The 22,617-nt window shown below is 39.4% G+C and overlaps 1 long non-coding RNA gene across 1 annotated transcript; it reads left to right on the plus strand.

Moving 5' to 3' along the window:
• The first annotated feature begins 19,833 nt into the window (after positions 1-19,833).
• Positions 19,834-22,617, plus strand: LOC105493296 (uncharacterized). The gene is made up of 3 exons (XR_011620517.1): positions 19,834-19,966; positions 21,815-22,112; positions 22,253-22,617. It is a non-coding gene; the product is annotated as an uncharacterized lncRNA (long non-coding RNA).

Below are 22,617 nucleotides of genomic sequence, written 5' to 3' on the forward strand. Positions count from 1 at the left end.
TAATTTCATTATTTACCCAGGAGTCATTCAGGAGTAGGTTGTTCAATTTCCATGTAGTTGTGTGGTTTTGAGTGAGTTTCTTAATCTTGAGTTCTAATTTGATTGTGCTTCAGTCTGAGAGACTATTTGTTATGATTTCAGTTGTTTTGCATTTTCTGAGAAGTGTTTTACTCCAAATTATATGATTGATTTTAGAGTAAGTGCCATGTAGTGGTAAGAAGGATGTATATTCTGTTGTTTTGGGTGGATAATTCTGTAGATATCTATCAGGTGCACTTAATCCAGAGCTGAGTGCAGCTCCAGTATTGAGGGATTTTTTTTTTTTTGAGTTTATTAAGTGATCTTTGTTGGTTTAAAATCTGTTTTGTCAGAAACTAGGATTGCAATCCCTCCTTTTTTTCTGCTTTCTACTTGTTTGGTAAATTTTCTTCCATCCCTTTATTTTGAGCCTATGTGTGTCTTTGAACGTGAGTTGGGTCTCTTGAATACAGCACACCAATGAATCTTGACTCTTTATTCAGCTTGCCATTCTGTCTTTTAATTGGGACATTTAGCCCATTTATATTTAAGATTAATATTGTTATGTGTAAATTTGATCTTGTCATCATAATGATAGCCGGTCATTTTGCAGACTTGTTGATGTAGTTGCTTCATAATGTAATTGATCTTTGTACTTCAGTGTGTTTTTCTAGTGACTGGCAATGGTTTTTCCTTTCCATATTTAGTGCTTCCTTCAGGAGCTCTTGCAAGGCAAGCCTGGTGAATTCCCTCAGCATTTGCTTGTCTGAATTCCCTCAGCATTTGCTTGTCTGAAAAGGATTTTATTTCTTCTTTGCTTATGAAGTTTAGTTTGGCCGGATAGGAAATTCTGGGTTAGAAATTCTTTTCTTTAAGAATGTTGAATATTGGCCCTCACTCTCTTCTAGCTTGTAGGGTTTCTGCTGAGAGGTCTGCTGCTAGTCTGATGAGCTTCCCTTTATAAGTGACTTGGCCTTTCTCTCTGGCTGCCCTTAACATTTTTTCCTTCATTTTGACCTTGGAAAATCTGATGATTATGTGTCTTGGGGTTGATCTTCTCATGGAGTATCTTAGTGGTGTTCTCTGGATTTCCTGAATTTGAAAGTTGGCCTATTTTTTTTAGGTTGGGGAAGTTCTCCTAGATGATAAACTGAAGTATGTTTTTCAACTTGGTTCTGTTCTCCCTGTCACTTTCAGGTACCCCAGTCAGTCACTGGCTCAATCTTTTTACATAATCTGACACACAGTTCTTGGAGGTTTTGTTCATTCTTTTTTATTCTTTTTTTTTTTTGAAATAATCTTGTCTACCTGTCTTATTTCAGTATGTTAGTCTTCAAGCTCTGAAATTCTTTTTTCTTGCTTGGTCTATTCAGTTATTGATACTTACGGTTGCATTGTGAAGTTCTTGTATTGTGTTTTTCAGCTCCATCAGGTCATTTATGTTCCTCTCCAAACTGGGTTATTCTGGTTAACAGCTCCTGTGATGTTTTATTATGGCCTTTAGCTTCTTGGCATTGGGTTAGAACATGCTGCTTTAGTTCAGTGAAGTTTACTATTACCCACCTTTTGAAGCATACTTCTGACAATTCATCCATCTCAGCCTCCACCCAGTTCTGTGCCCTTGCTGGAGAGGTGTTGCAATAATTTGGAGAAGAGGCACTCTGGCTTTTTGAGTTTTCAGCATTTTTTTGTTGATTCTTTCTCATCTTCATGAGTTTATCTAGTTTTGATTTTTGAGGTTGCTGACCTTTGGATGGAGTTTTTGTGGGGACGCTTTTTTGATGATAGAGTTGTTGTTTCTTTCTGTTTGTTTGTTTTTCTTTTAACCGTCAGGCCCCTCTTCCATAGGACTGTTGTGGTTTGCTTGGGGTCCACTCCAGATCCTACTCTTCTGGGTCCCTCCTACACCTGAGAGTGTCACCAGTGGAGGCTGCAGAACAGCAAAGATGGCTGCCTGCTCCTTCCTCTGGGATCTCTGTCCCAGTGGGACACCAACCTGATGCTGGCAGGAACACTCCTGTATAACGTGTCTGGCGACTCCTGCTGGATGGATCTTACCCAGTCAGGAGGCATGGGATCTGGGGCTCCCTTAATGAAGGACTCTAGCTGCCCCTTGGTGGAGTGGGTGCACTGGACTGGGGAAAATACTACTTGTCTGGGTTGCCTGGATCCCTCAGAGTCAGCAGGCGGAAAAACTAAGTCTGCTGATCCATGGAGACCATGGTCACTGCTCCCCCTAGGTGCTCAGTCCTAGGGAGTTCAGAATTCTGTCCCTAAACTCTTGGCTGGAGTTGCTGAAATTCCTGCAGGGAAGCCCCACCTGGTGAAGAGGGATGCATCAGGGTCTGGTCGAAAGAGGCAGTCGGGCCATGATCAGCCACAGCTGCTGCGCTGCATTGTGGGTAATTCCTTTTTGGTCCAAACTGCCCAGTTACCCTGACACCAGCAGGAGAAAAAATGGAATGCTGGAGCTGCAGTGCCATCCCTCCCCCCAGGAGCTCAATCACCTTAGGCAGCAGGTAGTCACAGTGATGATGTCTGTTCCTTCCCTCTGGAGCCCCATAGTCTTAAACAGTATCCAGCAGAGTGGCTGCTGAGAATCTGCATAGCTTTATGCTTGGGACCCAAAGCCCTGGTGGCTGGCATAGATTCACAAGGAGGATCTCCTGATCCACGGGTTGCATAGATCCATGAAAAAAGTGTGGTTTCCTAGTCAGAGTAGTACAATCACTCACCACCTCCCTTGGCTTGGGGTGGGGTCTCTTCTTGCCTCTGTGTGGCATCCAGGTGGGTCTTACCACCCTGTTTTTCCTCACTGTCTGTGGGTTGTGCCAACTGCCTAGTCAGTCCCAGTGAGAGAACCTGGATACCTCAGTTGCTGATGCAGGATTCACTCATCATTTTTGTTCTTCTCAGTGGGAGCTGCCAACCATAGCTGTATCTAGTCATCCATTTTGGCCCCTCCTTACTTGTGCTATTCTTTTCAGATTTTTTTTTTTTGTCTATTCTAGACATTTTGCAATTCCATATACATTTTAGGATTATCTTCTCAATTTATGCCCCAAAAAAGCCCACTAGAATTTTGATAGATGTTGTGCTGAAGCTATAGATCAATTTTGGGAGAATACAGTCTTAATGGTATTGAATATTTCAGTTAATATATAAGGAAAGTCTTCCTAATAATTTAGAAATTAATTTTCTTCAGCAATGTTTGTAATTGTTAGTGTACAAGTCTTTCACTACTTGTGTTAAATTTATTTCTATGTATTTGTAAATATACATGTATATATTTATCACATCTGAGTATTTTGGGGTCTATTATGATCAGAGGTGGTTTTTAAACTGTGCATCCAGATATTAACAGTGCTTATGTATGATAATGTAATAAGAAGTACAATTTTGTTTTTAAAGTTTGACTATATTTTCCAAAATTTCCAAAAAGTTCATAATTATTTTTAAGTTGGTGACATCCTAAACATAATAAATCAACAATATAAAAAAAGAAAGGGAAAATCTTAGCAATAATATTAAAGCTATTACATATTGCACTCTAACTATGTACCAGGATTTTTTCTAAGCACTTTACATGTTTTACCTCACTTAAACCTGTCAATGACCTTGTGACTTAGGTCTATTATCATGTCTGTTTTATTGATATAAAGACTAAGGCACAAAGTAACTAAGTGATTTGCTTAAAGTCTCAAGGTTAGTAAATGACAGAGCAGTATTTTGAACGGGCTCTTGATCCTATGCTCTTAACCACTTAATATTGAAATAAAATCCATCAAAATATTAATAGTAGATACCTCTGAGTAGGTTATAATAGGTTTTCTAAATTCAAAATGCTTTTCTGAATTCACCAAATGAATATTAACACTTCTGTAATTATAGTTTTTTAAAAAACCACGAATAATTTAGTGATGAACTCTCTTCCTGTAATATTTCTGTTTACCTGATACATCAGCTTGAAACTTACAGTCATCAATGGTGATTCAATGAGAAAAAATCTTTTGTGTTTCTCTATAAAATATCTATTCTGTCATAAAAAATTTAAACTTAGAACTTGTGTTACTTTAAGAAAACCACATGTAATTTCAATAGCAATTATCAGTAGGGTAACACAAAGTGCACATTCACATATTCCATAAATACAAGAAAAGGAAATTCAAATATTTTTAAACAATTTATTTTTTAAAAAGACATGCAACTGATTTTCTTTTATTCATATACAGTTAAACAAATTTTATGTAACATTTCAACGAACATTTTCCTTCAAGTGTCTTCTGTTTTTGTGTTTTGTTAGTGGACAGGCTTTTTAATGTCCCAAAGTCATAAGGTCATTGGAAAAGCATTGTATTCTATAATAAAAAAAATTGCTACCTCTCTAGCTGTTTTGTTCAGCAAAGGCATAGGGCATGGTGTCTTTTAGAGACATTGCTCCTGAGATGGGAATAAAAGATTTTGACATTTTATTATAGCATTCATGAGTCAGAAGAACTTCATTTATTTTAGGTAAAAGGCAAAAGAGCAAATTGCCTATTTTCAGTAATTCGAGAGTGACTGGAGTCACCTACAACTTGCCAGTCAATAGTTTCTTAATAACATTTCCCATTTAGAAGAACTATTGTTTCACTTGTCTTTAAAACATCACTGGCCCTTGGCTAGCAATTTGAATACACATACATTGCACACACACAACTGTATGACCATAGGCACTGGTGAACTGCAGTCATAAACAGCACTACAACTCTGTGTGAAAATTTTTCTCCTCTAATGGATAGGACATATTCTTCAAACTGAGAAATAATTCAGAAATTGACTCTTTTTTTTTATTACACTTTAAGTTCTGGGAGACATGGGCAGAATGTGCAGGTTTGTTACACAGGTATACAAGCGCCATGGTGGTTTGCTGCACCCATCAACCCATCATCTACAATAGGTATTTTTCCTAATGCTATCCCTTCCCTAGACCCCACCCTAGGCCCTGGGGTGTGATGTTCCCCTCCCTGTGTCCATATGTTCTCATTGTTCAACTCCCACTTATGAGTGAGAACATGCGGTGTTGGTTTTCTGTTCCTGTATTAGTTTGCTAAGAATGTTGGTTTCCAGCTTCATCCATGTCTCTGCAAAGGACATTAACTCATCCTTTTTATGGCTGCATAGTATTTCGTGGTGTATATGTGCCACATTTTCTTTATCCAGTCTATCATTGATGGGTATTTGGGTAGATTCCAAGTCTTTCCTATTATGAATAGTGCTACAATAAATATATGTGTGCATGTGTCTTTATAGTAGAATAATTTATAATCCTTTGGGTCCATACCCAGTAATGGGATTGCTGGATCAAATGGTATTTCTAGTTTTAGATCCTTGAGGAATCGCCATACTGTCTTTCACAATGGTTGAACTAATTTACAGCCCCACCAACAGTGTAAAAGTGTTCCTATTTCTCCACATCCTCTCCAGCATCTGTTGTTTCCTGACTTTTTAATGATTGCCATTCTAACTGGCATAATATGGTCTCTCATAGTGGTTTTGAGTTGCATTTCTCTAATGACCAGTGATGATGAGCTTTTTTTTCATATGTTCGTTGTCCGCATAAATGTCTTCTTTTGCAAAGTGTCTGTTCATATCCTTCACCCACTTTTTGATGGGGTTGTTTGTTTCTCTCTTCTGTATTTGTTTAAGTTCCCTGTAGATTCTGGATATTAGCCATTTGTCAGATGGATAGATTGCAACAATTTTCTCCCATTCTGTATGCTGCCTGTTCACTCTGATGATAGTTCCTTTTACTGTGCAGAAGCTCCTTAGTTAAATTAGATCCCATTTGTCTATTTTGACTTTTGCTTTTGGTGTTTTAATCATGAAGTCTTTACCCGTGCCTATGTCCTGAATGGTATTGCCTAGGTTTTCTTCTAGGGTCTCCATGGTTTTGGTTCTTACATTTAAGTCTTTAATCCATCTTGAATTAATTTTTGTGTAAGGAAGGGATTCAGTTTCAGTTTTCTGCATGTGGTTAGCCTGTTTTCCCAACACCATTTATTAAATAGGGAATCCTTTCCCCATTGCTTGTTTTTATCGGGTTTGTCAAGGATCATATGGTTTTAGATGTGTGGTGTTATTTCTGAGGCCTCTGTTCTATTCCATTGGTTTATGTATCTGTTTTGGTACCAGTAGGATTCCCTATTTAATAAATGGGACAAATCAGGACAAATCGATTTTTTGGGTCAGATTTGTCAAAAACAGATGGTTGATCAGATGGTTGGAGATGTGTGGTGTTATTTCTGAGGCCTCTGTTCTGTTTCATTGGTCTATATATCTGTTTTGGTACCAGTACCATGCTGTTTTGGTTGCTGTAGCCTTGTAGTATAGTTTGAAGTCAGGTAGCATGATGCCTCCAGCTTTGTTCTTTTTGCTTAAGATTGTCTTTGCTATACAGACTCTTTTTTGATTCCATATGAAATTTAAAGTAGTTTTTTCTAATTCTGTGAAGAAAGTCGATGGTAGCTTGATGGGGATAGCATTAAATCTATAAATTACTTTGGGAAATATGACCATTTTCATGATACTGATTCTCCCTATCCATGAGCATGGAATGTGTTTCCATTTGTTTTTGTCCTCTCTTATTTCCTTGAGCAGTGGTTTGTAGTTCTCCTTGAAGAGGTCCTTCACATTTTTTGTAAATTGTATTCCTAGGTATTTTATTCTCTTTAGAGTAATTGTGAATGGGAGTTTACTCATGATTTGGCTCTCTGTTTGTCTATTATTGGTTTATAGGAATGCTTGTGAGTTTTCCACATTGATTTTGTATTCTGAAAGTTTGCTGAAGTTGCTTATCAGTGTAAGGAGATTTTGGGTGGAGACGATGGGGTTTTCTAAATATACAATCATGTTAACTGCAGAGACAATTTGACTTTATCTCTTCCTAGTTGAATACCCTTTATTTCTTTCTCTTGCCTGATTGCCCGGGCCAGAACTTCCAACACTATGTTGAATAGGAGTGGTAAGAGAGGGCATCTTTGTCATATGCCAGTTTTCAAAGACACTGCTTCCAGCTTTTGCCCATTCAGTATAATATTGGCTTGGGTTTGTCATAAATAGCTCTTATTATTTTGAGATATGCTCCATCAATACCTAGTTTATAGCATGAAAGGGTGTTGAATTTTATTGAAGGCCTTTTCTGCATCTATTGAGATAATCATGTGGTTTTGTCATTGGTTCTGTCATTGGGTGCATATATGTTAAGGATAGTTAGCTCTTCTTGTTATATTGATCCCTTTACCATTATGTAATGCCTTTCATTTTCTTTTTTGATCTTTGTTGGCTTAAGGTCTGTTTTATCAAAGACTAGGGTTGCAACCCCTGCTTTTTTTACTCTCCATTTGCTAGGTAAATATTCCTCCATCCCTTTATTTTGAGCCTGTGTGTGTCTTTGCACATGAGATGGGTCTCCTGAATACAGCACACTGATGGGTCTTGACTCTTTATCCAATTTGCCAGGCTTTGTCTTTGAATTGGGGCATTTAGCCCATTTACATTTAGGGTTAATATTGTTATGTGTGAATTTGATCCTGTCATTATGATTCCAGCTGGTTGTTTTGCCCGTTAGTTGATGTTATTTCCCTGTTAGTTGATGCAGTTTCTTCATAGTGTCAGTGGTCTTTACAAAGTGGTATGTTTTTGCAGTGGCTGATACCAGTTTTTCCTTTCCATATTTAGTGCTTCCTTGAGGAGCTCTTGTAAGGCAGGCTTGGTGGTGACAAAAAAATCTCTCAGCATTTGCTTGTCTGTAAAGAATTTTATTTCTCCTTCTCTTATGCAAGTTAGTTTGGCTGGATAAAAAATTCTGGCTAGAAATTTTTCTTCTTTATCGATGTTGAATATTTATTCTCACTTCTTCTAGCTTGTAGGGTTTCTGCAGAGAGATTTGCTGTTAGTCTGATGGGCTTCTCTTTGTGAGTAACCTGACTTTACTCGCTGGCTGCCCTTAACATTTTTTCCTTAATTTCAACCATGGTGAATCTGACGATTATGTGTCTTGGGGTTGCTCTTCTTGATGAGTATCTTTGTGGCGTTCTCTGTATTTTCTGAATTTGAATGTTGGCCTGTATTTTTAGATTGGGGAAGTTCTCCTGGATGATAACCTGCAGTATGTTTTCCAACTTGGTTCCTTTCTCCCCATCTCTTTCAGGTACACTAATCAAAGGTAGGTTTGGTCTTTTCATATAGTCCCATATTTCTTGGAGGCTTTGTTCAGTCCTTTTTATTCTTTTTTCTCTAATCTTGTCTTCGTGCTTTATTTCGTTAATTTGATCTTCAATCTCTTATATCTTTACTTTCGCTTGATTGATTTGGCTATTGATACTTGTGTATGCTTCACGAAGTTCTCATGCTGTGTTTTTCAGCTCCATTAAGTCATTTATGTTCTTCTATAAACTGGTTACTCTTGTTAGCAATTCCTCTAACCTTTTTTCAAGGTTCTTAGGTTCCTTGCATTGGGTTAGAACATGTTCCTTTAGCTCATAGGAGTTTGTTATTTCCCACCTTCTGAAGCCTACTTCTGTCAATTCATCAAACTCAATCTCCATCCACTTTTGTTCCCTTGCTGGTAAGGAGTTATGTTCCTTTGGAGGAGAAGAGGTGTTCTGGTTTTTGGAATTTTCAGCCTTTTTGTGCTGGTTTGTGCTCATTTTCATGGATTTATCTACTTGTGGTCTTTGATGTTGGTGACCTTTGGATGGGCTTTTTTGTGGATGTCCTTTTTGTTGATGTTGATGCTATTCCTTTCTCTTTGTTAGTTTTCCTTCTAACACTGAGGCCCCTCTGCTGCGGGTCTGCTGGGGTTTGCTGGAGGTCCATTCCAGACTCTGTTTGCCTGGGTATCTCCAGCAGAGGTGCAGAACAGAAAAGATTGCTGCCTGTTCCTTCCTCTGTAAGCTTCATCCCAGGGGGGCACCCACCAGATGCCAGCCAGGGCTCTCTCGTATGACGTATCTGTCAGCCTCTCCAGTCAGGAGACACAGGGGTCAGGGACCCACTTGAGGAGGCAGTCTGTCCCTTAGCGGAGCTTGAGCACTGTGCTGGGAGAGCCAGTGCTCTCTTCACAGCCAGCAGGCAGGAATGTGTAAGTCTGCTGAAGATGTGCCCACAGTTGTCCCTTCCCCCAGGTGCTCTGTCCCAGGGAGATGGGGGTTTTATCTATAAGCCCCTGACTGGGGCTGCTGTCTTTCTTTCAGAGATGCCTTGTCCAGAGAGGAGGAATCTAGAGAGGCAGTCTGGCTACAGTGACTTAGTGGATCTGCAATGGGCTCCACCCAGTTTGAACTTGCAGCTTTGTTTACACTGTGAGGGGAAAACCACCTACTCTAGCCTCGGCTATGACAGATGCCCTTCACCCCACCAAGCTCAAGTGTCCCAGGTAGACTTCAGACTGCTATGCCGGCAGCGAGAATTTCAAGGCAGTGTATCGTAGCTTGCTGGGCTCCTGGGGGGTGGGATCCACTAAGCTAGACCACATGGCTCCCTGGCTTCAACCCCCTTTCCAGGGGAGTGAATGATTCTGTCTTGCTGGCATTCCGGGTGCCACTGGGGCATGAAAACAAAAATCAAAACAAACAGCAAAATAAAAATCCTCCTGCAGCTAGCTTGGTGTCTGCCCAAATAGCTGCCCAGTTTTGTGCTTGAAACCCAGGGCCCTGGTTGCGTAGGCACCCAAGGGAAGCTCCTGGTCTGCGGGTTGGGAAGACCATGGGAAAAGCATAATATCTGGGCTAGAATGCACTGTTCCTCACAGCACAGTCCCTCAAGGCGTCCCTTGGCTATTGGAGGGAATTCCCCAACTCCTTGTGCTTCCTGGGTGAGGAGATGCCTTGCCCTGCTTCAACTCACTCTCTATGGGCTGTACCCGCTGTCTAACCAGTCCCAGTAAGATGAACTGGGTACCTCAGTTGGAAATGCAGAAATCACCTGCCTTCTGCGTTGATTCACTGGGAGTTGCAGACTGGAGCTGTTCCTATTCAGTCATCTTGCCCAAATTTATTTCCAGAAATTGACTTTTAAATGTGAAATAACTAGAGTTTCAAGTCTCCATCGAGTTTAATGTTAAAGGTGAAAAAAGTCTTTAGATCTATTTGATATTAAATCAGTGTTATAGGCACAATGATATAGGCTGACTCAACTTGCTCATATATAAAATTAAGTGCATGCATACTGTTCTGCATCTGCTTTAATTTTAAATGAAAACAATAGAATAATAACTGGAAACCTGTAAAAAAATATTTTGCCCACCTTAGTCTCCAAGTCATATTTTAAAGCCATATGTAAATAGAAAGCTGTGTTCCCTCTTGGGCTTATTTGGACCACATGGAATTATGGACCTAAAACTTACGTAAATTCAGAAGGCATTTCAATTATCCTATATCTGCACAGGCCAAGAAGAAGCAAGTCTTAGTATGGCAAATGTAGTCAGTAGGATTCACCACTGCTGCTCTCAACAATCCATATAAATTGCCGCATAATTAGCCCAGCTGCAATAATCCATCGATCCTGAGGACAAGCTGCAGAGAACCAAAGCCATTGATTTTGCCTGCTGTGGAGTGCTTTGCTAACCATGTGCAGACCTGGATTTCAACACAGGGGAATGCAGAGCCCACCATGTGGCTTGCTTCTGCATTGGCAAACAGGGTGGTAACAATTAAAAAGGGAATTCTGAACAACCAGAAATGACTGTTTTCAAAAGCCTGAAAGTACATGGGGTGTCCTTGGAACTAGAGCTATCTGAGAGGCCCACATTTCCTATTACTGCTGATTAGGAAGATATAATTAATTAATGCCTCTCTTTGTCAAGACCCCCTTAAGAGAAAAGAAGAGTGACTTAGGGATGATAGTGGTAGTAAAGGAGACCACATGTTGTTTTTAAAAAAAACATGGAAAGAAAAATTTTGAGTGATATTAATAACTTGGGAAAATTATGTAATCTCAGAAAGCTAACCTGGAAGCCATCCAAAACTTATTTTTAGAATCAAACATGCCAGACACATTTAGACAAACCAATATTCTAACTCACCAAAGATAGAAACTTTGCAACTATATGCTGGAGACCTAATCTCAAAAATATATGTAACAGTTGTTTTAGAACAAAATGCATATTTTATTGGTGGCAAAATTTACCAATTTAACAAAAATGTCAAGTACAAATAAAATGGAGTCCTTACCTTCCTTACCTATACTATATTCAAATTGATATAAATCATGCATAAGATCAAGAATATAATCTGTGATAGACCAGTTATTAGGAAGATTCAACATAGTTTGACAAAGCTACTATTTTCTCCATGCTCCTTTTAAACTCTGGTATGACCAGCACAGAAGGGTCCTAGGGTAGTGAAGATAAATTTAATCTGTATGTAATTTATTGATAGAAAAAAAAACTTTTTGAAATTGAATTACATGTAGAAATAAGCAGCATCATTTATTTTGTATTAGATTCTTCAGAAAAATCTTAAAATCAAACACAAAGACACCAGAGTAAGTCAAGGGGTTTGAAAGAAAAGAGATTTATTAATTCGGGTAGACCCAGTTAGCTGAGAATGGATCAGCACAATTAATATCCTTTTGGAAACAAGAAGAAATATTTGAATCAGAAAAAATATACGGCCTTGTTCATGCATCTGATTTAAAAGGAAGGTTCAAGATATTGTTCAGTTTCTGGATATGACCTGATAAATACTAATATCAAGTCATACCAAGAAACTACAGTTTATAAGAGAGGAAATATATTTGAGAATTTGGAATAGTAATTTATTTAGATTAATGCCACTAAGACTTATTTATCAGTATATCATGAGACTTGATAAAACATAGCATTGAGATTGGATATCTTGTCAGTGCCCGAGATCTTTCTGCGGGGTAAGTGCTGTGAAGACAGAAGAAGGGGTAGGAAATGCTCAACCTCATAAGCATAAAACTACATGCAGTTAGTATTACCAGGACAGGCACACAGAAATGCTCCAGGAAAGTAGTTCTTATTGAGGAAGAGTTTTAATACCAAATAATGGGATGGTGGATATTTATCTAATGGATGATATGAACAATCTAAGAGCTGTCAATGTGAGGACATTTAGCAAGACAGATAAGTTGACATCAGGGAATCCTGTCAGCAGGTAGCAGGGTTCCGATCACAGGAAGTGTCCAGGGAGACAACCGTCATGGATAATGCAGACTGGCTTGCTCAGAATTGATTCCCACCTCTTTCTAGTGCACCTTTCTACACCACAGAGGCTGTGGAGCTAAAATCTGCATTTCCCACATTCCTGGATGTAATTTATGCTCTGCCAACCAAATGGACTCACATAAGACTTAAATCTAGAACTGAAATAAAAACGAAGGGAAACTCAACAACATAAAACCCAAAACTCTAATCAAAAATGGAAAATGGACTTCAATAGACATTTCTCCAAAGAAGATATACAAATAGCCAATAAGAACATGAGAAGACGCTCAATGTCACTAATCACTAGGGAAACGCAAATCAAAACTACAATTTGATATCCCCTCACACCCATTAGGACAGCTACTATAGATAAAATAGAAAATAAGTGTTAGTGATGATGTGGAGAAATCGGAACACTTGTGCACGGTTGGTGGGAATGTAAAATGATACAGTGCTGTGGAAAACAGTATGGCAGCTCCTCAAAAAATTAAAAATAGAATTACCATATGATCCAGTGATTCAATTTCTGTATATACATATAAATGAATCGAAAGCAAGGCCTTGAGATATTTGCACACTCATGTTCATAGCAGCATTAGTCACCAATAACTAAAATATGGAAGCAAACCAAGTATCCACTGATGAATAAATGCTGCAAAATATGGTATATACATATAAGAGAATACCATTCAGCCTTCAAAAGGAAGGAAATTCTGACATGCACTACCACATAGATGAACCTTGAGGACATTATGCTAAGTGAAATAAGCTAGTCACCAAAAGACAAATACCACATGATTCCACAAATATGAGGTACTTAGAGTAGTCAATACCATAAGAGACAGTAGGTAGAAGGGTGGTTATGAGGGGCTGTGGGGAAGGGGAGATGAATAGTAAGTTAGTGTTGAATGAGTAGGGAGTTCTAGTTTTATAAAATGAAAATAGTTATACAGATGGATGTTGGTGATGGTCGTGTAACAGTGTTCATTTTACCCAAATTTTAAAAATTAGACAAAAAACAGAGGGAAAGGTGGCGTGAGGTCTCTACTTTTGCTGGTGCAGATCAAAGTGGGAGTGCTTTGATCTTGACCTAGCAGCTGTCATCATGGCTTCTTGATTTATCAGGCAGCTTCCTGATTATGACCATGGCAACAGCATTTTGGGTGGTCCATTTCAGCATCATGATTTAAGAGATTTTTCTGGAAGATCAGTCTAAAGTCTCTTCAGTTTATAAACCATTTTATACACCATTTCACAACTCATAAAACAAATTTCTTTCTGTTGAAACAACCTAGAGTGGCTTTTGTTCTGTACAATTAAACCTCAAGAGAGTAATTGCTGTCTCTACTGGTTGCAAGCAACAGACTCTCAAAGAAATGAGCTTCTGTGATTGGTTAGCTCACCAGTTTGAACTGAAGAGAGCTAAGATTCTCTGAGCATTATAACTGGTACATGCTGATAATATATTAACTTAAATAATTACCTGGGGTTGTTTAGAATAAGAAGTCTATAAAAGGTGGTGTTTTGAAGTGTTAAGTAATGCTGATCATTACAGGTAAAATAAGGAATGTAATGATAGTTGTGTGTGTGTGTGAGGTACTGAAGTTTCTCCTCTGTTTCCAAAAGCTTAAAGAAAAAATGATAAAATAAGATCTAAAGTTATTTGTTTAAAGCACGGTCAGATAATCAGGGAACTTCTGTGGTTTCCTTGAAGAATCTCTTCTGTCTTGTAGTTGCTGAACTGACAGAGCCAAAAAGCAGAACCCCAGTGTGATTCTTAGGTTGCTGAACTGCAAGGCAGGATGAATTCATACATTTAAAAAGTGTTTATTGTGAGCATTAGGACTTTTATTGGAAAGAATGGGACCAGGAAAACTGAACCAGGGACATGTGATAAATTCTTATGTCTCCAAGTACCTTAAAAACTCAAATTTCACTAAGTATTTCTTTATTTTATTTTATTTTTTATTATACTTTAAGTTCTGGGGTACATGTGCACAACATGCAGGTTTGTTACATATGTATACATGTGCCATGTTGGTGTGCTGCACCTGTTAACTCGTCATTTACACTAGGTATATCTCCTAATGCTATCCTCCCCCCTCCCCCTACCCCATGACAGGTCCCAGTGTGTGATGTTCCCCACCCTGTGCCCAATTGTTCTCATTGTTCAATTCCCACCTATGAGTGAGAACATGCGGTGCTTGATTTTCTGTCCTTGTGATAGTTTGCTCAGAATGATGGTTTCCAGCTTCAGCCATGTCCCTACAAAGGACATGAAGTCATCCTTTTTTATGGCTGCATAGTATTCCATGGTGTATATATGCCACATTTTCTTAATTCAGTCTATCATTGATGGACATTTGGGTTGGTTCCAAGTCTTTGCTATTGTGAATAGTGCCGCAATAAACATACATGTGCATGTGTCTTTGTAGCAGCATGATTTATAATTTTCGGGTATATACCCAGTCACGAGATGGCTGGGTCAAATGGTATTTCTAGTTTTAGATCCTTGAGGAATCGCCACACTGTCTTCCACAATGGTCGAACTAGTTTACAGTCCCACCAACAGTGTAAAAATATTCCTGTTTCTCCACATCCTCTCCAGCACCTGTTGTTTCCTGACTTTTTAATGATTGCCATTCTAACTGGTGTGAGATGGTATCTCATTGTGGTTTCGATTTGCATTTCTCTAATGGCCAGTGATGATGAGCATTTTTTCATGTGTCTGTTGACTGCATAAATGTCTTCTTTTGAGAAGTGTCTGTTCATATCCTTTGCCCACTTTTTGATGGGGTTGTTTGATTTTTTCTTGTAAATTTGTTCAAGTTCTTTGTAGATTCTGGATATTAGCCCTTTGTCAGATAGGTAGATTTTTTGTCAGATTGTAAAAATTTTCTCCCATTCTGTAGGTTGCCTGTTCACTCTGATAGTAGTTTCTTTTGCTGTGCAGACGCTCTTTAGTCTAATTAGATCCCATTTGTCAATTTTGGCTTTTGTTGCCATTGCTTTTGGTGTTTTAGTCATGAAGTCCTTGCCCATGCCTATTCCTGAATGGTATTGCCTAGGTTTTCTTCTAGGGTTTTTATGGTTTTAGGTCTAACATTTAAGTCTTTAATCCATCTTGAATTAATTTTTATATAAGGTGTAAGGAAGGGATCCAGTTTCAGCTTTCTACATATGGCTAGACAGTTTCACCACATGCAAATCAATACATGTAATACATCATATAGACAGAACCAAAGACAAAAACCACATGATTATCTCAATAGATGCAGAAAAGGCCTTCGATAAAATCAAGTATTTATTCAAAACAGAAGCAAACCTGTTTCCTGTTTTATGAGGCTGTTTCTTCTTGGCCTGAGGGCCTTGCAGTAACCTCACTGGAGGGATTTAACCCACAAGGAGGTGTCAATCCTCTCTACATGCCTTACCCTCTGGCATTTCCTTCCAATCCTTAACTAGAATCAAATCCAGCATACTGATGTGGTGGCAAACAAACACCAAGTCAAAGCTGAAAGGATAAGTCTTACCCAACAAAAAGAATCACAAGAGTTTGCTCATTTGCAATGGCAAAAACCTGGAATATGTGTGGCAATGGATTTCAGTGGCTCCAAACCAGGAAGGGAGAAGCTTAATTTTAGATTGGGTTGAATATTTTGCAATGAGTGCACTTGCCAGAGACTCTGGGTTCAATATGCTCACTTGAGCAGCTCAGAGTGTTTGATAGAAATGTGGGTGCATTGGCAGTCAATGCTTAAGTTATGATGCCAGAAATTTCTTGGGATAATGTAGAGAAATGGATGCAAACACAAGGAAACATTGGGGTATATTTATCATATGCAAATCACTCATCTATACCTAATTATGCCTCACAAGAGGACCCAGAAGTTACCTTCTTCATTGAGGTACTACTTTCATCAAGAAATAACTTGATAAGTATCAGAATGGCTGTCCTCTGCAGGCCAGACCCGACGGTTGTAGGAGCAGCTGCCGAAGAAAAGGATTCTTTGATTTCCATAGTGGAATGGGGACCTAGGAAGCAGAATGATTTCTATGAGGAGATAGGGGCCCAGATGGCAGAATGCAAAGGACAGCACAATGATAGGGTTCAAAAACAGAGGCAAAGTAGATGTGGTTACTATAATATAGCAGATAGTAGAGCTTGAGAGATGATCACATGGTTTGACTGGGAGTGGCTAATGGAGTGAGAAATTTCTAGGACCAAAAGAGGTATGTAGCCATTATCATCCCCTTTTATCTGTGTAAACTGAAACCAAAGCAAAAACAAAACTCTAGGTGATCTGAGGAACTACAATGAAGAGTTATGGCCCTATTATTGGTTCATAGACCCATCACCCATAAATGACAGGGAAGCCAGGAACTCTTGAGGAAGTACCCTATGACAGTGCCACAAGCATGTACTGTACATCTTCATTCTCATCATCTTCTGAAAAGGGCTTGTAGTCGTCTTTCAGCAAAATGAACCACCTAGATATCTGGGGAATTACTGACATGAGTTCTAGCTAACACCCCTGGGGGACCCAGAATGCCACTGTGGTCCTCTACTCTGAGGAGGCTTATAGGGGTCAGGGAGTCTAAGGGGGGATTTTGTCTATGTTTGCCTCACAGTGGGACAATGTGGACTCATTGGTGAATTATTCTGTGTTTACTGTCCTAGTTTCCATTTGTATAGTTGGAATAGACATACTTGTCAACATCTCCACATTGGCTTTCTAATTCATGGAGTGAAGGCTTTGAAGGGCCAGAGAAAGACTCTGTGCTAAGGGCACTACCAAAATGCCACATACTTGGAGGGGTTGTAGAGATCAGGGTTGCTATTAAGCAGTTGGAAAAGGTAGGGATCATAATTCTTATTACATCCCCCAATTTCCCCACATCCTCATTAGGTTCTTGCATCCTCATTAAGCTTTCCCATCTGACTGGTGAGAAAATAGATGGGTCTTGGGAATAATAGCAATGGATTATCACAAACTTAATGAGAGAGTGCTTCCCGCTGAAGCCGCTGTTCCATATGTGGTTTATTTTCTGGAGCCAGTCGGCACAGATTCTGATGCTTGATATACAGAGTTATCTATCAAGTTGGCAAATGCTTTTTAAAAAAATACCCCAATAAAAAGAGACCACAGAAGTAATTTCCTTTCAACTGGCAGGAACAGTAATGGACTAAGGAGCACATCAACTCTTTGGCTCTGTGTGACAATTTAGTGTAGGGATTGGCAAACTTTTCCTGTAAAGGGCCAAATAGTAAATATTTTGGGCTTTGCAGGCCACATATGGTCTCTATTGCATCTTCTTCTTCTTCTTCTTTTTCAACCTCACAAAACAAAAACCACTCTTAGCTTGCAAGTTTACAAAAACGGGGTACAAGTCAGATTCAACTTCCAGACTGTAGTTTGCTGAACCCTAGCTTAGCTCCTAGGGACGTTGGCCATCTCACCAGTCTACAGAACATCCAACTGTTCCATTACTTTGACACCACTCTTGGTATGGAATTCGATGAGCAGAAGGTAGCTTAGATGTCTTAATAAGACACTTTGATGTCAAAGATGAAAGATAAATCCTTTGAAAGTTCAATGACCTGTCCAAGACACAAAGCCAATTTTCAAAAAGGTGTTTTTAATGTGGGGGTTCACCAACAAGGAAAAATGTAGTCAGTAGAACTGGACACAGGCTCTGGGAGGGATGAACAATAAATGTCTCAAATCTGGCTCTTCCAGTATCATGTGGCTGTCTTCAACACCCTCTCTCATCAAGTGACTTTGGAACTGAGAAGTGTCAAATGGCTCAGCTGCAAGGAGAGGAGAAATGCAGTGGCCAGGAACTACAGGCTTTGATGAAACAAGTCTCTGCAATATTGATTCTGAGCCTCTTCACCAATAAGCCATTTGGATTGGGAATATTGTCTGTCATTGAGATAGAAGCCAGTCACTTTTGCCTTTAATTTTATTCCTCAGATTCCCAGAAAAAAAAAATCTACCTACAGGTGATATAAAAATAGCTACATCTCAAGAAAATTTAAAAGAAAGAAACATTCAGAGATTGCTGAAAACTATGTAATTATGTAATTGTGCAAGTAGGAATGACTTTTCTTCTCTATTCATTTTAAGAACAGTTTAAATTGGCTTGTACATTATAAAAATTTAGCCTTTCATCAATACTTGGATAAATAAACTGCAGTCTCCCTGGAGTATAGATTATCAAGAGACAATCAAGCTGTGGTTTACTATTTCACATAGTATGCTTTCTCTTTCAGAACTAATACAAGCCACAACTGCATGTTTTATTATAGAAAACAGAACAAAGACCGGGCAGTGTTTCTCTTATTTTAGAAAGATAAAGCTCCACAATTAATAGCATATTAGGAGTTTGACCTGAATGGTAAGAAATTTGACTTTCCTATGCTGTTTTGGCTTAACCGCATCTATAAGTGTGGTCTGTAGTGGTGACAAGTACTTGAACCTCTCTCTTTGATTCCATGACCTTTAGTAGAAACACATTTCACTGTATGTGTGTATATTTTCATCAAAGGCTACTTTCTTACGTATTTGAATGTGTATTCATTTCATTAAGGGCCTCTATTAGCCTGGTGGTTAATGTCCCCTTCAAGCTGAAATCCCCAGCTCACAGCTCTCTGCTCTCAGACACAATGCTAGGATGCTCTTTTTTTTTTTTTTTTGAGGAATTTCCTTCTTGTTGCCCAGGCTGGAGTGCAGTGGCGCACAATCTCGGCTCACTGCAACCTCTGCCTCCTGCATTCAAGTGATTCTCCTGCCTCAGCTTCCCGAGTGGCTGGGATTACAGGCATCCGCCACCATGCTCAGCTAATTTTGTATTTTTAGAGAGACAGGGTTTCACCATGTTGATCAGGCTGATCTCAAACTCTTGACTTCAGTGGATCTGCCCACCTCGGCCTCCCAGAGTGCTGGGATTACAGGCATGAGCCACCACACCCGGCTAAGATGCTCTTTAGAGCATGGCCATCTGATCTAGGGAAGCTTACACGTGAATGGGTCTGCACCCTATGAGGCAGCTTGCTGCAAGAGGCTCTCTTTTGAACAGGAGAGATGTTAATGACCTCAATCTAATGCTATCCTTTGCAATTTAGACTGAGGAGAATGGAGATCATTCAGTTAGTGGGAGAAGAGGAAAGGGTTAACTCTAAATAGAAGCACCGTCAATGAAAATTGCTGAGAAGTATTAACTATCCAAGGGAAGCATGCAGAAGATAGCAAGACTGTGGTCCTGGACGGCAAGTTCCCCAAATTTTCCTCATCCCTCCCCTCATAGCTATGTAGTGGAAAGTGACTGGGACCCCAGTAAGACCAATGCCAGCAGCTTCTCTGGCAGAGAAAAATGACAGATACAGGGAGAGGGCACCTGCCATTACAGGCCAAATACCACAGACTCATAGTATTTCATGTTTGCCCAGTGTGTCTGTGTTCCTTGTAACTATCACCCAAACGTTTTCAATTTCTTTGGCTTTCAAGGATCACACTTCCTTTAACAAACAAGATTAGTTAGGGCTGGCATCCTGTTTCATTTTTGGAAGTCTAGTATTTTTTTTTTGATCCGAAAAATGTTTATATATTTCACCCATTTTTTCTGGTTTGCAGAGCCCCTTTAACTAATCATCTTCTGGTTCCAACTCCATGGCTGGTTTCTCCAGACTGTTGCTGCCTCCCTTGCCTATCCTGGGAAGGAAAAAGTTACCAGGTTAGGCTCTGATTCTGTAACTGACTGTACTTTACACCTAGGAGATGGATGGGAAGCACAGGAAGGAATGACAGTGGAGGAAGAAAAAGAAAAACAAAAAGGCGATTTCTTAGTCTTCTATATTTCTAACGTCCTTCATGAAGGGTACATGGGATGGGGAGTGTTATGGATTTAATGTTTTTTCTTTCCTCCCAAATTCATATGTTGAAATTCGAATCTGCAATGTGGTGGTCTTAGGAGGTGAGGCTTTGGCTAGTAATTAAGTAATTAAGTCTTGAGGGTGGAGTTCTCAGGAATGATTAGTATCCTTATAAGGAAGAGGCATGAAGAAGTGATTAGTCTGGCGAGACAACATGAGGAGATGATGAGAAGATGGCTGTCTATGAATCAAAAATCAAGACGCAGAACCTGCAAGCACCTTGATCTTGGAGTTTCCATCCCCTAAAACTGTGACCAATAAATGTTTGTTGCTTAAGCCACCCAGTCTATCATATTCTGCTATAGCATTCTGAGCTAAAATACGGGGATGGAGCAAATGGGGGTGCCGAAGGGATGCAAGTTGGTCTGCCAACATGTTACAGGCAGGATTCCTCGGTTTTGAAAGAAAAATACCTTTGGTCGTGGGTTCCCTTCCTGGGGTCTCGTTCCTCTAAAGTCTTTTGAGGTCCAGCAAGAGGCAAATCCAATTTCTCCCTTATCCACTAACCCTATCCCTCAGTTCAAAACCTTCCTCCAAAACACATCATGCTCAGAGATTTGGTAGGACCCAGAATCATCTAGAAGACAAACTTTTCATCATCTTACAGAGCTGTTTGCCCTTTCCCACTATTTTGGAATTCCCACTGTAGAATAGAATTCTTTTTGACTTTACCATTACAAAAACCCACAAAGAACATTTTCCTAAAATAGAACAAAATTTGACCACATGGTTCAAGTTAAACCTCCATTTGGAGAACTTGATAAAATGTCACAGTTTTAAAATAGTGGTGTTTCCCTTGCCTTCTGTTCCCACTCACCCCGGCATATCCCATCTATCAAAGCTTTAAAAAATACTTGAGTCTACTCTCAGCTAGAGCTTTTGGGTATAAAACCAGAAAAGGGTCACTCAGATGGAGGGGGAAGTTTATTTTTATATTACAGAAAGCACTAAGTGAATCACTTATTTGTTTTTATTATAACTTTCCTGAAGCTAAACTTCAGTCTCGTAAAATGTAACTTCATTTTAGGCCAAATAAAATGGTTGTCTTTGGTTGTCTATTCACATTGATGAATTTTCTCAACTTTTTCCTTAGGTTTCAAATGATCCTATTTGCCCATAAGTGCTGTGTTTCAAAGGAAAAACATTTTTGAGCTATCTATAATGATTTCTCAGCTTTTAACTTAGAGAATGTTACAGTGATTCTGTGTGAGAAGCTTATATTCTATTTACAAAGAAAAATATCTGTAACTCTACAGTTTTCTGGAGTATGCTATAGATACAAACACTTCAGTTTATATAAAAAAAGTTACTCTGGAATGTTTAAAGTTTTAAAAGAGTTAGTGATTCCACACGTGCATACACAATATACATACATACACAGCCACATATTTGTGTAACGCTGGATACTACTTTTGAAGTATTCAAGATGAATTTTCTCCTTGTGGTAACACATTTTTTTCTCTGAATCTACTCTCTCATTATGGTCCCATAGAAGGGTAGCACAAACGATACCAGAGAAAGAGGAGGAGATGATATAGGAGCCTTGGCGAATAGGGTGGGAAAGTAGAAAGCTGGGAGAGGAGAAACGGCAGAAAATGAGGAGGAGGAAGGGCAGGAGAATTGTGATTTTTCCTTGTTCATCCTTACAGGTTGATTGGCAGTGGGAGAGAGTAGATACAACAAGACACAATTTGAAGAACTCCAAACACAACGGGTCTCAGAAGTCTCACACCCAGCATGGTGTAACATGTTAGAGAGCGTTGGCAGAGGGAAGTGTCCGGATGGACATGCCATGCAGAGATGCAAAGTTCCTGATGACCTTGTGGAGCAGGGAAGGGTGCTGAGAAAACTGGATCAGAAGGTGTTGATCTGCGGTGTGGATCCCCATCCAAACATGGAGTCCAAGACAGCCAAAGAGGACTCCCCAAACGGACAGATTTTCAACAAGTTAGTGAGAAGTTCAAATTGGATCTAATTTCCCTTAAAAATAAATAAATACAACATTCCCTAGATTCCAAGCTCTCAGAGTTTTCTGGGGCCTTTGCATCTGTTGCATAAACCTACATAAAACATGGCTTTTCTCTTAGGAGGAGCTTGCAACCCAGTGAAGGAGACAAATGGTTAACCAAATACAGTGCAGTAAGAGATCCAACCAACTAAAATGTTCAGCGCTAGAAGACCACAGAAAAGGATTAACCGGGCAGTCTTCGCAGAGTAGGTAATGTTCCAATCAGACCTGAAGGATAAGTCTACCAGGAGGGCCTTACTCATGCCTGTGTTGGGATGCCTGCCAATTATGTTCCCTGAAATCCTCCATCTATCAAATGCCACTGCATGAAGATTTTTCTGATCCTTCCAACTCGATTTGGTTTCTCCTGCCTTATTCTAATATTCATGGCACTTTCGTTTACTCTATTGACACATAATATCTCACTTCATTTTGTACCTATTT

The sequence above is a fragment of the Macaca nemestrina genome, chromosome 3, assembly GCF_043159975.1.
Source record: "Macaca nemestrina isolate mMacNem1 chromosome 3, mMacNem.hap1, whole genome shotgun sequence".
Taxonomy (NCBI): Eukaryota; Metazoa; Chordata; class Mammalia; order Primates; family Cercopithecidae; genus Macaca; species Macaca nemestrina.